This window comes from Tursiops truncatus, chromosome 5 (genome assembly GCF_011762595.2).
Source record: "Tursiops truncatus isolate mTurTru1 chromosome 5, mTurTru1.mat.Y, whole genome shotgun sequence".
NCBI classification, from domain to species: domain Eukaryota; kingdom Metazoa; phylum Chordata; class Mammalia; order Artiodactyla; family Delphinidae; genus Tursiops; species Tursiops truncatus.
This window is the reverse complement of record NC_047038.1, coordinates 128,704,610-128,721,869: the sequence shown is the minus strand read 5'-3', so window position 1 is coordinate 128,721,869 and position 17,260 is coordinate 128,704,610. Positions and strand designations below refer to the sequence as shown.

The 17,260-nt window shown below is 35.0% G+C and overlaps 1 protein-coding gene and 1 long non-coding RNA gene across 3 annotated transcripts in view; one reads left to right on the top strand and one right to left on the bottom strand.

Annotated features, from left to right (window-relative positions):
* The window catches only part of LOC141278826 (uncharacterized), a 50,435-nt gene that overhangs the window by 7,394 nt on the left and 25,781 nt on the right, over positions 1–17,260 (bottom strand). For both annotated transcript variants that reach the window (XR_012332180.1, XR_012332179.1), the window contains exons 2-3: positions 7,660–7,709; positions 4,976–5,120 (exon numbers count right to left, since the gene is read on the bottom strand). This is a non-coding gene — a long non-coding RNA (uncharacterized lncRNA). The remainder of the gene's footprint in view (positions 1–4,975; positions 5,121–7,659; positions 7,710–17,260) is intronic.
* The window catches only part of MMRN1 (multimerin 1), a 77,438-nt gene continuing 76,579 nt past the window's right edge, over positions 16,402–17,260 (top strand). Inside the window, exon 1 of the mRNA XM_073805589.1 lies at positions 16,402–16,486. The gene's annotated coding sequence lies outside the window, so the exon portion shown is untranslated. The remainder of the gene's footprint in view (positions 16,487–17,260) is intronic.

The following is a 17,260-nucleotide window of genomic DNA, read 5'->3' as shown; positions in this document are numbered from 1 at the left end:
TTGTGAGAACAAACTTTTTTCTTTTTTCCAATCTTTCTTCCTTGTCCTCAACTCTTTCCACATATTCTACCCTAGACTATAGTTCTTGAGGGGAAAAAAAAAGGTGATTTGGCAAATTTTATATTTTATTTTACCTTTTAAAATCTCTGTGACTGCCTTGGGCTTCCCAGTGGCTACTTAGTCCTACGGTTCTTCAGTGCAGCCTTTTCCCTCACAAGCCATCCTAATCCCTACTGATGCTCCGAGGAGATTATCCTGGTTTAACAGTGGAGCATTCCAGTGCTATTAGTGTCATCAATTAGATTATGACTTTGACTTCATTTGTTTTGATACTAATGCCTCTAAAATTTGAGCAATCATCTTTTCAACTGCTGTCAGTCATTGATTCTGAAAGAACAGTATTTTGTTCAAGATATTGCAGACATTTTTCTTCTTCAAGACTTATTGTCAGTAAAACTGCATTTCCTGAATTAAAGCTAATTGTGTTTCTGAGGTTAAGACAGTTTAAAAAAAAAGAGTAAAAACAAGAAAAAATAGAAAAAAATGGTAGTGAATATAGAATTTGATACTGCCATCTGTTATTTAAAAACAAAATTTCATGTGCCTTAAACCTACAATTTCTTTCTCTAATTTTCAAGAAAAAATAGTATAGGATCAATTTAGCTCATGTTGTCAATCCATTAAAAAGAGAAAAATATGGTGCTTTATTCACACTATATTTCTGAACTTGGATTCAAGTGCATGTGCCATTTCTTTTATACTGTATAACATGTGTCATAGTTTTGAAATTGCTATAAATATAAATATTATGTAAGTATCTATTTAAAAGTTAACAACTATTTAAAAAGATACTTAGTTCAATGAAAATGAACTAAAAATGAAAAGCAAAATAGCAGATATAGGAGATACTAAGGATTGTTTCAAAAGATAATAAACCTTAATTTGTATACAAATGTTAAAGATGAGAATGACTTTTTGTTCTGAACAATGAAGATAATTACGAACGATCATGTAACTATGGCAATACATAAATATATATTTTAGACTTGGAAGAATAAAATTCAGTATTTTAAAATATTCAACTTGTTTAGCAATGTGAGTTATATAATTTCCTTCTTGTTTAATAAAATATCAGAAAATTTCAAATACTCTATGTAATTAATATTATAGAAGCAGATAAAACTTAAAGAATGACTTTATTCATTCACTGAAAATATTTATTTGTAGATTCTTATACAAAATAATTTTTATAAGAATATATAAATATATTTTAATTATTTGGATGATACAGGAAAAATATTTTTATGTGATTATCTGTTTAATTGCTGTAGTTTTTGTTTTTATGTTGCCAGAAGATATTAAGTACTAATAATAGCAAAATCAACTTACTAAATGAATGTTGGTATTGCAGAGGAAAAAGAAAATTCAAATTATACATGATTGTTGTCTGTGATTATTTATTACTAAAAAAATCCTGAGTTTATTTCAGTATGTTAAAAAATAAAACAGGGGCTTCCCTGGTGGCGCAGTGGTTGAGAGTCCGCCTGCCGATGCAGGGGACACGGGTTCGTGCCCCGGTCCGGGAGGATCCCACGTGCCGCGGAGCGGCTGGGCCCGTGAGCCATGGCTGCTGAGCCTGCGCGTCCGGAGCCTGTGCTCCGCAGCGGGAGAGGCCACAACAGTGAGAGGCCCATGTACCAGAAAAAAAAAAAAGGAGATCCAGGAAAGTTCTGAACAATTTGGGTTTGTGATGTTACAAAACTATCCATAGTTTGAGCAACATTTCAAATTATTTATGCTGTTGTTTACAGAGGTGGTTTAACATTCCATAGTAGGTAATTTCAACTTGGCTTAAGTCAGAGTCTTTTCTAATGTTATTACATGGAAATTGTGGTGGAATTGTAAAACTACTTTTTAGAATTAAATTCTTACTTATAGTTATTCTAAAAGCAGAAATGGTAAAAAATAGAAAAATCCCATTTATTTTTTCCAGAATGAACAAACATGTTCATCTCCTTGACACTACTGATAGCTCACGTAAGGAAAGATTTCATGAAGATTATTTTCTTCTCTTATGTTTAGCTGTATATGACATTCATTGGTAATAATCTCACAGTAATGAATTAATTCTAGAGTATTTTGAATATAACCTGACAAATCAGTATACGAATCCAAATGTTTAAACAAGTCCTCAGTCTTACATGTCCTAAGCAGATATAGACCCCAAAGGAAGATGAATTAGCAAATTTCTGATTTCATCCAAGATGGAGTAACAGGGATTGGCTTTATCCTCTTGTCGATTCAACTAAAAAAATTCGAAAAATACATGGAACAATGGCTTTCTGGACATTGGATATCAGGCAACAGTGATCAGTGATACATTTGAGAAACAAATGAAGTGAGCCCTATGGTTGCCTGAGATTACTACCTGGAGAAAGGGTCTAGGCCATGGCATAGGGAGCAGAGGGTTCTCTTTGAGTTACGTGAATGAAATTGGGAGACTGGAGAAGCAAAGGCAGTGAGAGTTTGCAGGGCAGAGTACTGGAGAGAGAGACCTGCACAAACAGAAAACACCAGAGTCCTGCGGAGGGTCATCCTCGAGTGCTCAGTTGAGTACTACTGAACATATACATCTGAGGAAGCAATCTGAGGCCAGGGAGAAAACCATGCAGAAGAGTTAGAGGAAACAAACTCCTAAGAACACATAGGGCCAGGAATAGTGTGTGTTCCTAATACACAGAGTGTATACACACTACTTCACACTAGTAGTGTAATACACACACTACTTCACGAGGCATCAGAGTATAAGGAATGGTCTTGCCTCAGCAGTCAAGAAAAATTAGCCCTTAACTAAGTGCTTTTCTGGTTCTGCCTCACAAATATAAGAAGCAAGAACTGAAACGGACGCACTGTTTCCAAGTAACTTGATTGTATCCCAGAACAACTCTTAAGAATATTTAAAGGAATTCAACAAGGAAAAATTTACAATGTCTGACATACTATTGAGATTTATGAGGCATGCAAAGATAAAAAACAATTCATGTGATGAGAAAAATAAATCCATTAAAATGATTCTGAAATGACACAGAAGATCTAGTAGACAAAGATATTGAACACTTTCAACTGTATTCCATATGATTAATAAGCTAGAGTTAAGATTAACATGATAAGTATAGACTAGACATAGAATATATAAAAAAGACACAAGGTGAACAATATCTAAGATGGAAAATACACTGGATGGGATTAATGGCAGATTAAACATTGCAGAAGAAAAGATGAGTCAACTTGAAGACATAGTACTAGAAATGATCCATAATGAAAGAGTGAAAAGCAAGTGAAAAAAAATTTAACAAAGCATCAGTGAACTGTGGGATGATTTCAAGTGGTCACATATATGTGTAACTGAAATCTTTAAAGGTAGAGGAAGAAAAAATACATATATATAGATGTATTTGAAGAAATAATGGTCATTTTCCCCAAAATTTGATGAAAACTTTAAACCCACAGATCCAAGAACTGCAAGCACAGGAAACATGAAAAATACATCAGTGCATATCATTATCAAATTGCTTAAAACTAGTAATAAAGAAAAATTGTAAAAGCAGCCAGAGAACACAGATAAGTTCATATAGGAGAACAAAGATAAAGATGTCAATAGATCTTTTTTTTTGTCAGAAACAATGCAAAATGCAAGCTAGAAGACTTTGGAGTAACATCTTTATAGTACTAAAAGAAAAAACTATTAACCTAGAATTCTTCACCCAGCCAAAATATCTCTCAGATGGAATCCTGTGCTGTGAAAAGTTGTCTGAGATATTTTTGAACCAGGAGAATGGTTCTGTGCTTCTTGGCCTGTCTGGGATGAACCACATTTGCAACACTGCCCTTCTTCCTTTAATACCCTCTCCCATTCTCCAAATTCTTGTCTGGTAAACATTGGCAAAAATATAACAATTGCTGTGTTTCTACTCTTCTATCTTTCAGAATCTGCCCTATTAACTTAGTCAGCAATACTGGAACTATGGAGGGTGCCTTCATAGAGTTTACATTCTTTTCTTAATTGAAGTATAGTTGATTTACAATGTGTTAGTTTCAGGTGTACAGCAAAGTGATTCAGATATATATATTCTTTTTCAGATTCTTTTCCCTTATAGGTTATCATAAAACACTGAGTATAGTTCCCTGTGCTATACAATAGGTCCTTGTTGGTTATCTATTTTATATATAGTAGTGTGTATATGTTAATTCCATACTCCTCATTTGTCCCTACCCACCTCTTTCCCCTTTGGTAACCACAGTTTTGCTTTCTATGTCTGTGGGTCTATTTCTTTTTTGTAAATAAATTCATTTGTATCATTTTTTTTTTAGATTCCACATATAAGCAATATCATATGATATTTGTCTTTCTCTGTCTGGCTTACTTCACTCAGTATAATAATCTCTAGGTCCATCCATATTGCTGCAAATGACATTATTTCATTCTTTTTTATGGCTGAGTAAGAGTTTACATTCTTGTTGGGAGGGGGTCAACAACATACAAAATTATAAGTATATTGTATAGTATATGAGATGATAAAAATAGAGAAACAAAAACTATTAGGGCAGGGGAGGTGGGTGTTGCTATTTTAAATTAAATAATAAGATTTAATGTATTACATGGTGACTATAATCAATAACACTACTGTATCATTGAAATTTGCTGAGAGTAGAATTTAAAAGTTTTCACACACATAAAAGGTAAGTCTACGAGGTGATGGATGTGTTAACTTGATGGGGGAATCCTTTTGCAGAGAATAATTATATCAAATCATCAAGGTGTTCACTTTAAATATCTTACAATTTTATGTGTCAATTATACCTCAAATTAAAAATCACAAAAATAGATAAGTAAAATTGAATAATCAGTGAATGCCTCAATGGTAGGACAAATAAGGAAGACCTGAAGGAGTAAGGAAGCAAGCTACGTGGTTACCTGGGGAAAAGTGTTCCTAGCAGAAGAAATAGCCTGTGCACAGTGCTGAGGTAAGAGCATCCAAGGAGGCCAGTGTGGTGCCCACAGGGAGGAGAGTTGTGGTCAGATGTGGTCAGGACTTAGCTGTATGGCCTCATCCACCATTCTATAAAGGCAATCAAGTGGTTCAGACAGTGACACAAATCCCTACAGTGGAATTCTTTGGTCTAAATCACCTTCTGCACGAGAAGTAAAGTAAATAAGCAAAACAAATGGCAATTTTAAAACTATCAGCATTTCTTTTTTATGCATTTCTAAGCAATTTTTCATTGCTTTTGCGTTCAGTCCTCCTTTAAAAAATATATTTAGGAAAAAAGAAAATAATGAAATAAACTCCCACATGCCCTATACCCAAATGAAAGTATTAAGATTGTGACAAAATTCTGGTCATTATTCTTTTTTCCATTATTGAAATATATTAAAGCAATTCCAGATCTAGTCATTGCATCCCTCTACTTTAATCAGTATCTCTAAAAATAAAGCCATACTCATAAGTACCTAAAAACCATTATCACATGTAACTATATCAGATTATTCCTGTTTATCGGATACCCAGCCCATAGCCAAATTTCTCTGATTTTTCGAAATGGGTTTTGCAATTGGCTTCTTTACACCAATACCCAAACTCAGTGGTACTTCTTTAATAGAAATGACCATTTTACTGTTCATATAGTTTTTCCTTGAATCTACTTATTTTAAAGTATTTTAATCTTCTTAAGCACTAAATCAGAGAATTGGGCAGTTAATTATAATCGTAAGCATCTTACATTCTGCATCATCTGTAACTTTAAGTGAGGAGGCTCAAAACTAATGCACTGGTATTATTTTTATTATTGTTACTACTAAGGCAACTAATTCGTTATACTATCACCTAAATCTCATATCTGCTGTGTTATTATTTTTTTTAAATCATAGAGTGCTTAGCTTACACACATAAAGCTTAGATACATTTAAATGTTACATGAAATAGCTAGAGAAAAGAAAATGGAAAAGGCAGACCAGGTGATAACAGCATAGAAAATGAAAATGATCCCAGCAGGGATAAATGGGGGCTCAGAGTTCTTTCAAATAAGCATTTATTCCACATATTACAATTAGAAATGGTAGGCTTTAGTTCCAGTATTATTGTGACACATTTACAAAGCAGCATTTGACTTAGGTCACATGAAGACTTAGCAATAAAATCTGTCGGGATTTGTACAAAGCCTTCCCTTTTTCCTTCAAATATTTCCTGAAAGGTTACACATGTGTTTTTATAAAAATTAAACATTTCCATCCCTTTCTGGCTCAAAGTCAATGATAGTACTTTCTCTTTATGTATGTGTTGTTTTACCTTTCTCTATTAAACACTCTTCAAGAGCAAACCAGTTGGTGTAGAGAATGTTCAAAATTATTTGATGCTGATGACCCCATTTTTCAAATACCAGAAAAATATGATTTTGTGTCATTTTTCATTGCACATTACTGAACTTGAACTCAACCTTAATCATTTCCTCCTCCTTTTCCCACAATCATATGCTGACTGATGGTAAATTTATCCATGTCATTCAAGTTTGAGGGAGAGGGGATTTGAAAATTCTAAGATATTCAAGTCACCATATAAATTTTTCATAATATAAATTGATCTCTGACTGACATTGAATATTATAACATCAATTTCCTGCAACTAGAATTGTTTTTCCACCTTCGCAGGTACGCTTTGACTTGTAAAATATTGTACAGTCCTCCACTTTTACAGATAAACTTGATACGTATGTTCCACATCAATTAATTTTTGGTGGTCTGATATGTTTTTTCTTTCCTATGATCCAGTGTAGTCCCTGGATTCTTTTCTATCAAAATTTCTATGGATTATTTAATAGAGAAAAATACTTGCTTTCAACTAACTTATGACTTTAATTTAAAAAATGAGTCGTTGTGTTCACTCAAGGATGTATCTCTCACATGGATGGTTTATTTCTCCCCCCTAGGCTGGAGATTTGGCTTAGAAATATACAAAGATAGAGATAAAATAGATATTATTATTGATAATAACTTTATCTAATATTTATTGAACATTTTCTAGATGGAAAGACTTTTGCTAAGTCCTAGGTTATTTCATTTATTCTTCACCACAATCTTATGAAGCAGGTACTCCCGGGATCTCTACTTTACAGATGAGGCAACTGAGGATGCCAAAGTGAGATTAACTTGGATGCCAGATACTTTGCTTATACTGCTCCTGAAGACACAGACACCTCTATCTTTCAAGAAATTCAATGACTTAAATGAATAAAAAAATCTTCATTATATTCAATTCCAAGTTGAAATGTATATCTATCTGCGTGCTAACAGAATCATAGAATATCAAAGAGTGTCATACTGGGAGCTGAATATACAGTGATATAAACAGACAAAGTTTTTGCTCTCAGGGAGCTTGTATTTCAATGGGTGGACAACCTGGCAATAAATAGGTATATCCTATAATATCAGAAAGTGATAGAGCAGTAAAAAATAAAAGCAGTAAATACATTTATATATGTCATTTGCATATGCAATGAATGTGTCATTTAAGGATGACCAGTTTTTTGAGCACTTGCATTACATTTTGATAATTTTCTACACTGAGTTTTGACCTTTCCCAAAATGGAAAATAGAAAACTTACTTTCTCAGCCACGTTTCATCTAGGATGCAATGCAGGCAATATCTTGGATTCTGTAAAACAGATTCACTAACGTAAGATTTCAATATGGAATTGAACACCTTGAAGATATTTGTTTCATTCAGGACACTGAGTTTCTTGATAGATGTAGTAGTACACAGTCCAGGAGAACAGTACTGGCCATTTCTGGTATTTATTTCCCAAAAATATTGATGCAAGTGGGACCCCAGCATCATTGGTATGAGCTGCAGTGTTGGTGTAATGTGTGTTACTTAATATCCTATAACATTTATTTCTTCTTAAACTGCCTATAGTGAATTCTACTGTTTGCAACAAGGAACTATGGCTGATACACAGGGATAAATGTAATAGATTAGTCTTAAAAGAACCCTTAGAAAAGTTGATATATGTCAGAAAAGACATAACTGTAAGAGAGAAAAGCACAGAGAGATGAAACCAAGAGAAACAGTAAGTAGAAGTCCTGAAATAGGATTAACTTGATGTGTTTTTGTAGCAGGAAGAATATCAATATGGCTAAGAGAAGTAAGCCAGATGGAGAATTATAGGCCATGAGATCGGGCAGACAGTCATGAGGAGCCTTGACGATTATGACAAAGCATTTGGATTTTATAGTGAATGTAATAAGAAGTCAGTGTGTAGTTTTGAAAAGCAGTTTTATAATATGACTTACGTTTCAAAACTCCACTCTGACTGCTGTGCAGTACTTATAATAGAGAAGCCAGAGTAGAAGTGAGAAACACAGAGGTCTAGGAGAGGGAAGACTGTGACTTAGATACTAAGTTGGAAATAGTGGAGGTCATAGGAATAGGTTAGACTCTACAAATATGTTGAAAATAGAAGTATCACTTTTGTTTGTATATTGGATGTGCATCGTGAGAGAAAGCAATTGGGTGAATTATGGTTATTTACTACGAGTGAAACAGCTAGAGATGTTTTGTTTTGTTAACATGGGGATGGAGAAATGAAAAGTTCAGTTTTGAAATTACCCATTAGACATCTAAATGAGGATTTCAAGTAGGCAATTTTCTATGGCTGTGGGGAATTCAGAGGGAAAATACTGAATTAGAGACATAAATGTCAGAGTCAACTGGACATAGGTGATATTAAAATTTTTTGGATATGAGATGACGTCTAAGTACTAAATGGGGAGAGGGAATGCAAGGGGACCATATACTGTACTAAGCTAGGGGATGCTCTAACTTTAGATGTTGGGAGCATAGGAGGAGTAAGAAACAGACTGGGAAAGAGTGGCCAATGAGATGAGATGAAAATTCAGGACAGTCTTATTTCCCACGTTCCAAGTGAAGAGAGCATTTCTAGAAAGATCGTGGCACCAACATGTGAAATGCTGCTGATCACTGGAATAAGAGGAAGCCTGAGAACGGACCATTAGTATTTGGCCAAAAGAGGTCACCAAGAAGCCAGGTCAAGGCAAGCTTGAGAATATCTGATTCAACTGAAATGAGAAGCAATAAAAACCTTCCTCTTGGTAGGGGTGTGGGAAGACCAGGGGATAAAGAAGTGGACATGTGGAGGAGAGTCCACTGGTTTTCTGAACAAAAGAACAGAGAATTGGGTTATTTTGAAAGCACAAAGTTTAGGAAGGATTTTCCTTCCTTTCTTTCTTTCTTATTTTCTTCTTTGCCATGTTTACATCGACAGAGATATCTATTAATGAAGAAATATATGATTTTGCCAACTTCAAAAATTTTTATTTTATTTATTTTACCTACCATTACCCAAGGGCTCACTGAAACACAAATCAAATGGTAAATATATTGAAAGTAATTTACCAAATCTTACCAAAATTACTCAGGTTGTTAAAAATGGTTTTAGAGTAGACAAACAATTTTAAAGGGCTGAATGTTACTTGAAAGAAATATTTCCTTTCATTTTATCAAAAAAATGTTTTGCTTTATATCCTAAAAGGCTACAGAATAAAGCATGGCCATAAATATTTCAGTTAAGAATATCTAAACTTTATTGCTAAAATAACACTTACAGTATTTAGAAAATAATGTAGAAAAAAACAAAAGCCAAGAGAAAACCAGGAAATTGTGATATTCCCGAATTAATAATAAAGCAGTCTTCAAAGGCTTTTACTTTGGCCCTACTAGATAAATTTGGGAATATGCTAAGCGCTATAGGAGACACTCAGAAGTATGAGGCATGGTTCTACACATCAGACAACATACAGATAGAGTTGGGAAGATAAGGAGTATGAATAAGAAGATAATATTGCAAAGCAGTAAATAAGTGGGCAGTGTAGACAGTAAGTGCCACAAAGTTCAGGACAAAAACAACAAACAACAACAACAACAAAACAACTATGAGCTAGAATCACTGGTTAAGTCTTCTGTAAGGGCAGTAAATGAAAAGCATGTGTAGCATCTGGAAAGGCAAATAAAATGGGAAAGAACATTCCCAGAAAAGAGAAGAAAATTTTAGAGTAATTTGTTAACAAGTTAATTAAAAATATTCTCCTTGATTCCTATTGTGTTATATGTTTAAGAGCAGGAATACCAAAATAATGAAAAAAAAAAGAAAAGAAAAACAAACAAAAACAAGGGCTTCCCTGGTGGCGCAGTGGTTGAGAGTCCGCCTGCTGATGCAGGGGATGCAGGTTCGTGCCCCGGTCCGGGAAGATCCCACATGCCGCGGAGCGGCTGGGCCCATGAGCCATGGCCGCTGAGCCTGCGCGTCCGGAGCCTGTGCTCTGCAACGGGAGAGGCCCGCATACCGCAAAAACAAAAACCAAAAAAACAAAAATAATGATGCTCACACCCAATAGAGTGACTATAATAAAAAAGACAGAAAATTACAGGTGTTGTTGAGGACGTGGAGAAAATGGAACCCTCCATACATTGCTGGTGGGAATGTAAAATATTGTAATCACTTTGAAAAAACACCTAGTATCTACTTAATGCACTGTGGTCTCCTAAATGAGAAGGAAATCCAAAAGGGAGGGGATATATGTATATGTATGGCTGATTCATTTTGCTGTGCAGTAGAAGCTAACACAACATTGTAAAGCAACAATACTCCAATAAAAATTAATTTTAAAAAATCTAACAGTTACTCAAAAACATAGAGTTGCTTTATCACCCAGCAATTCTACTCTGAGGTGAATTGAGACAGATGTCTACACAAACTTATACACATATGTTCATAGCAGCATTATTTATTGTAGCCAAAAAAGAGAGATAACCCAAACCTCCATTAACTGATGAATGGATAAACAAAATGTAGTATATATACACAAGTAAATATTATTCAGCCTAAGAAAAGAATGAAGTACTGGTACATGCTACAGCAGGAGTGAACCTCGAAAACATTATGCTAAGTTTTCCAAAAGAAAGAAGCAGCCAAAGGTCACATATTGTATGAGTCCATTTATAGGAAATATACAGAACAGGCAAATCCACAGTGACAAAAAGTAGATTAGTTTTTGCTAGGGGTTCAGGGGAGAATGGGGACTTACTGCTAACGGGCTGGGGTTTCTTTATGGGATGATGAAAATGTTCTGGAAATAGATAACGGTGGTGGTTGTACAACCTTGTGAATATACTAAAACCCACTGAACTGTAGACTTCAGAAGTGTGAATTTTATAGCATGTGGATTATACCTTAATTTCTGAAGTGGGAGACATTACAAAGTCATAAAAAAAGATGAAGACATTCTGCATGTCTTTGTGTGTTTGGGAGTCACATAGGAGCAGAAGTTGATGCAGAAGATGGGGAGATACTGAATAGACTAGGCTGACTAAGGAGGAGACGTAAATAAAGTTGGTAAGGTGGGTTATGCCAATCAATACCAAGAATTAGAAAAGACTGAAAGAGCCACGTCAACTCAGTACAGGCTATGATATGTGAAGAAAACATTATTATGTGCACCCCGTTTAAGAGGTGAGGAAACTGAGACAGAAGTACCTGAGTAGTTTGCCTAAGATACAGCAAATAAGTGATAGGCAGTTGACCTCAGATTTGACTGATTCCAGACTCAACACCCATGACTATTCTTTCTTCCCTTGAATAATGACATTTTATCTTGATGACATTTCTGATATAAATAACTTTTAGAGTACCAAATTTTATTTTTTTCCCATTATAAGATGAAAAATTAAATTTCAGTTATATTTTCTTAGTACACTGGTTTCTTAGGAGCCAGCTGATTTTCACCAAGTGCAGAGAGACATGTCAAGTTTTTAGCATGATTTATTCTTTTTGAAGCTGAATAATTCTAATAGAGGATTGTATAGAACACTCCATTTTTCTTAGACTTTACCAAATATATCTAAGAAGGTATGAAATTATATCTATAATAGAGACACAAGCAAAGAGGGAAATTGGGGCACTGGGAAGAGGATGCATATTTTTATAGTCCTAGTCAAGGTCATTTAAACCAAAGCATAATATTTGATGTTTTTTTTCTGTCTTAAACCATAAATTGTTAAGGTGCCATTCAAGAAAGTCTCATTATTAAGATATTTTTGCCTTCTTTTGTTCTTTTATCTTTTAGTCATAATCATAGTGAAAACTTGCCTTAAAAATAGTAACTTTTCCATAATTACTTATTTATTGATTGAGTCAACCTTCAAAATTATTTTCAAAGACAGTCTACAATGTTTGAAGCTCTGTGTCAGTTACTATGTTAGTTAGCATTTGAGTTGGATGCCCATCACTGGAAATTCTCATTAACTGTGAATTAAACTGGATAGAAGTTTACTTCTCTCTCTTACTCAGGAAGTCTGGATATGGTCAGCCTAGCATTGGAACGATAATCATGATGTCCGGGACCCAGGTGTGTCCATCCTAAAGTTTTGCCCTGCGTGAATTTTGATTTCTCGTTATTTTCATGATAACAGGTGATTGTCAGATCTCTAGATAGTCCATCCAGCAGGAAGGAGGGAGAGGTAAAGAAAGATGCAAGTGCATTTCTTTCCTTTAAAATATTTTCTGGCAGTTAGGCACACAATTTCTGCTTACAACACACTGAACTTAGCCGCATGGCCGTGACTGACTGCAGGGAAAATGAGGATGTGTAGCCTTCATTCGGGGTGATACAGCTAAAAATAAGGTGTTCTATTACTATGGAAAAGAGGGAAATAAATATTTGCAGATGTTGCAGTTCAAGTTCCCTGGGAAGCATAATCTGAGATGAAGATTATTTCCAAGGGAGTTTATTAGAGAGTGTTCCTGGGATCAACACTTTACGGAAGGTTGGGGAAGGGAATGGCTGTGGATAGAGGGAGAAGCTGAGCTGCTCTTCAGTCCCAACCAAGACTTAAGCCAATCCCACTCAGAGTTGTCCATAGTTGGAGTGAGGGGGAGTGGTCGGTCTTTATATGTCAATTTTGGTCATTCGCTGCAGGCTGTTGCTGGGAAGTATGATATTGGGCAAGACAGTTCTCTTCAGCTGAGAACATTCCCAAAGAAGACTGACAGTTGAGGGCTGTCTTCCAGCAGTTGGGAGAAAATTCTCCATTCCTGAAAAGGGGCCTGGGTCGTACATCACAGCATCTACCATAGCAGACTGCTAGCAGTATCTGTGCTATGGAGGATAAAATAGGAAATACAAAACACATTTTGCCCTGGACAAATGAGGACCTTACCTTCCAGTTACACTCCAAAGAACTCTAACGTAAGGTTGGAAGGATTAAGTGTTTAAAGAGAAATACAAATGAAGAGGGATGGGTTTTCAGAGGGTAATTTTAATCCACTCATTTACAATTCTTATTAAGCACCTACTATATGTTAGATACCATGCTAGGCAATATGATAAAACAAATGAAGGTGACGGTGTGTTCCTTTGCCATCACGGAATTTAGTGACTCATTTGGGAGAATGACTGAAGACAAGTAAATAAGTGAAATAACAGCTAATTGTGACATGTGGTAGAAAGGAAATAAACAGTAAATGAATGACTAATTGTGAAATATATATTGAAGGAGATGCTCATAGGCAAGAGGGAACTACATAAGCTGAGAATTAATTTTGAGAAGGAAGCAGCCTCTGGAAGAACAGGAAGACAGATTTCTAAGCAAGGGGTCTAAAAAAAAGTTCAGTGACAAAGTGACAAGTTTGAGAACTAAGAGAGCACCTGCTTGACTGGGACACAGTAGCAAAGAAGAGAGTGGTGTGAGATGAGATTGGAGTGGTAACAAGATCATTCAGTGCCTGAGAATCTGGGTGATATTCTAGGCACAATGGAAGACGATGATTTAACACCCATGAAAGCATACATGATATGATTAACACGGTACATAAGTTACCTCTGGCTACAGTAGAGAAAGTGATATTTAGGGATTAAAAAGATTTCAGAAAACTTGACATTACTTTTGAGAACTGCTTTCAACAATTATTTAATAAACACATAAATACGCCACACTCTAGAGATACAGTGATGAGATAAAAAGACAAAATCTCTTGCCTCATGAAGTTTAATTCTCCATAAAGAGATTCTCCTTTCTATCTCTATCACTCTCTCTATGCACAAACACGAATTTATAATAATGAATGGATGAAAAGTAATCTCTGAATAACTCCCATAGCTCTTCATTTATTTTTGCTTTTTTAAAAATGTCATTCTTTTACCTTGTATTAGAGTTATTTGGGATACAAACACACACTCACTATCTCTATATATACTAAATTATGTATATATCCTACATGCTGTATGTGTATATTATGTATATATGTGTATATATTATGTATATGCGGTATAGATATTATATATAGTATATATATACTACATAGATGTTATTTATAATATGCTTATGTTAAATTATGCATTAATATAGAGTTTTCATGTTTTTTAAATATTTGAGTAAAAATATTTTTACTAGAATAATTTATAGTGTAATCTTAATTTTGTCATGTCCAATACCGTATATCAAACCCACAGGATATTCTCTGTTGAAATCACAAACTTGTGTTATGTTTTTATAAAAATAGTTTCATATTTTTATTTTAATAAATTATTATTTATTTATTTATGCATCCTTTGGCCATGCCACATGGCATGTGGGATCTTAGGTCCCTGGCCAGTCCCCCCTGCAGTGGAAGTTTGGAGTCAACCACTGGACCACCAGGGAAGCTCCAACAATTATTATTTTAAATATCTTCCTCTTTTTCAATTTTATGTGAAAATACGTGTCTAATCAAGAATAATTTCTTATTTTAAAATATAAGTTCAAGTCAAATGTTAGTGTCAAGGCAAAAATATTTTCCTTTACCTATGACTAATTATTATTTAATTCATTCTATTTGTGATAGATACCTATAAAGCAATTCAGAAGTTTTCTAGATTGACTCTAAATAGGATAGGTTAGTGGAATGTAGAGCTAAATGCAGGGCTCTTTTAGATGTTGTATTTTCATAAAATCTGTGAATGAATTTTGGATTATTTCACATGAGAGATTTATGATACTTTGTTATGGTTCTACCTATTTCATAGTAGTCGGGTAGCTATTGGAATGCTTACATCACTAAAGAAAAAAGAACACGATTTGTTTTCTTTTCAAAAGGTATACACAATTTTTGGACAGGAAGCATGCAAATACTTGAACTATAAATGGAATTTAAATTAAAAAAAGAATGCTGTTCTAGTTGGTTTTTTTGTTTTCTGTTTTGTTTATTGCTAAATAGACTTTTCGTGTGTGTGTCTCCAAAGCAGAACATTGAAAACTCACTGGAATTTAGGTACACTTCCATCCATATGCCTTTAAACTTTCAAAAGCGTTTTAGACAGAGACCTACATGTGCTATAATCTGTAGACTTTTTCAACAGTAAAGCTCTTGGTTGGTGAAGCTCTCAGCTGATCAGAGAGAGAAAAATCTTCAAGGGATCAAAATATACATGGGAATGAACTCAAACTTATGTCAAAGCTTCGAGCTACAGAAGGGAACTACACATTATTTACTGATCAGCAATCATGTGCACGATTGGGCCTGAGAAATTCAAAAGACAACAAAGCACAGGGCCCTTCCCACAAGCTTGCAGAGGAAAATCTATTTACTCAACAGAAGAAATGCTACAAATGCTGAAACAGAGGCAGAAGCTAAGTGTAAAGATATTCAGGTGACTGAAACTTCTCCACACTCTAGAAAAATTCTGTCAGAGATGCAGACTCGCAAGAACTCATTCTCCATCCACTCTCTGGAGCTGCGTGAGAAACTATAGAATGCCTTAGCAAAGAATTAAAGCAGATTTTATCAGTGAGGTGTGGCTGACTGAGAAATGCTCTCAGTAATGCAACCCAGGTCTGCAGTAATGGTGCTAACAAAAAGCTAGAGCAGGTTACCCTAGCTTCCACCATTTTTTTTTCTTGTTTCCAAATCTGGTAGAACTAAGTCTAAATCTTAATAAATAAGATTTATACATTATGTCTGTTTTCAATATTGGCTTAAATATTATTAACAAAATATAATGCCATCAAGATTTTGGAGAAAACCCTCTTAGCCTTGCATTAGTAAGAACACTTTCATCGCAGTGGCTAAACCTCCAGGTTGGAGAACACTTTTTAGTAAGAGCCTTTGGCTCACATCAACGCTGAAAGGACAGGAGGCAGGCTGGGGGTCAGTGCCCTCAGGCACCTTCGTTGCTCCCTCTCTGGGCTTCTGTTGCTAGGCGCTCACAGAAAGAATAATGGCAGGGCTATTGTAAGGGCGTTTTTCCCCTTGCCCTGCTTAAGCTGCTGTTTCTCTGGTTCTGAAGATAAGTGACTATTTGGAAGCAGCCTACAAAGAGGCCAGCAGAGGTTTCCACATGCTTCCGTCTAGTTTCTATCCCTGGGCAAAGAATTTTAAGGTAAGAGCTACCAAGGATTTTTTCTCAATTAACATTCTGCTTGAAAGAATCTTTTTTAAACAGAAGTTTGCTACTGTTGCCTCCAATGAGATTACAGGTCTATTTTAAGTATTAATAGTGTTAGTATTTGTGGAACATATAATAAATTTATTTTTTAAAGCATTAATTTTCCTTTAAAATATGTGGCATTTATCATAATCCAGTAGGAGCTTGTGTAGAGAAAAACTTTTTGGCAGAACTTAGCAATATATATGAAAACAGCCTGAAAAAAAGCATTTATGTTGAAAAGTGTTATCATGTTATTATTGCTTATGGCACAATTATTTAGCTATTTCTTTAACTGATAGACTAAATCAACTCCTAAATCAAAAGACTTTGTACTGTGAAACTGTTACTCTTTCGGACAATAGAATGTTGCGGCTTTAATTTTACAGATATTTTGATTGCTCTGGATATAGAAACCTTGGACAAGGACGTTTGGTGCATTTGCAAATTTGACTGCTTTCTTTTGTTTTGAAACCAAGCTCTGTGTTAACTATTTAAACCAGTTCTCTAATATAACAGAAATTGACCTCTGTGTGTCGACAAAAGCTAAGAATCTAACTTAATACATGAGATCAGGGTAACCTGGAAAGAGGGCAAAGCCTCAGAGTTAAAGGACCTGGGTTCAAATGGCGGTTCTGTCACTTTTCAGCTGCCCTGCCTTGGGCGGTTACTTGACTTCTTGGTAAAAATAGGGATTATGAGTCACATATCAGGGGGTGTGAGAGAAAT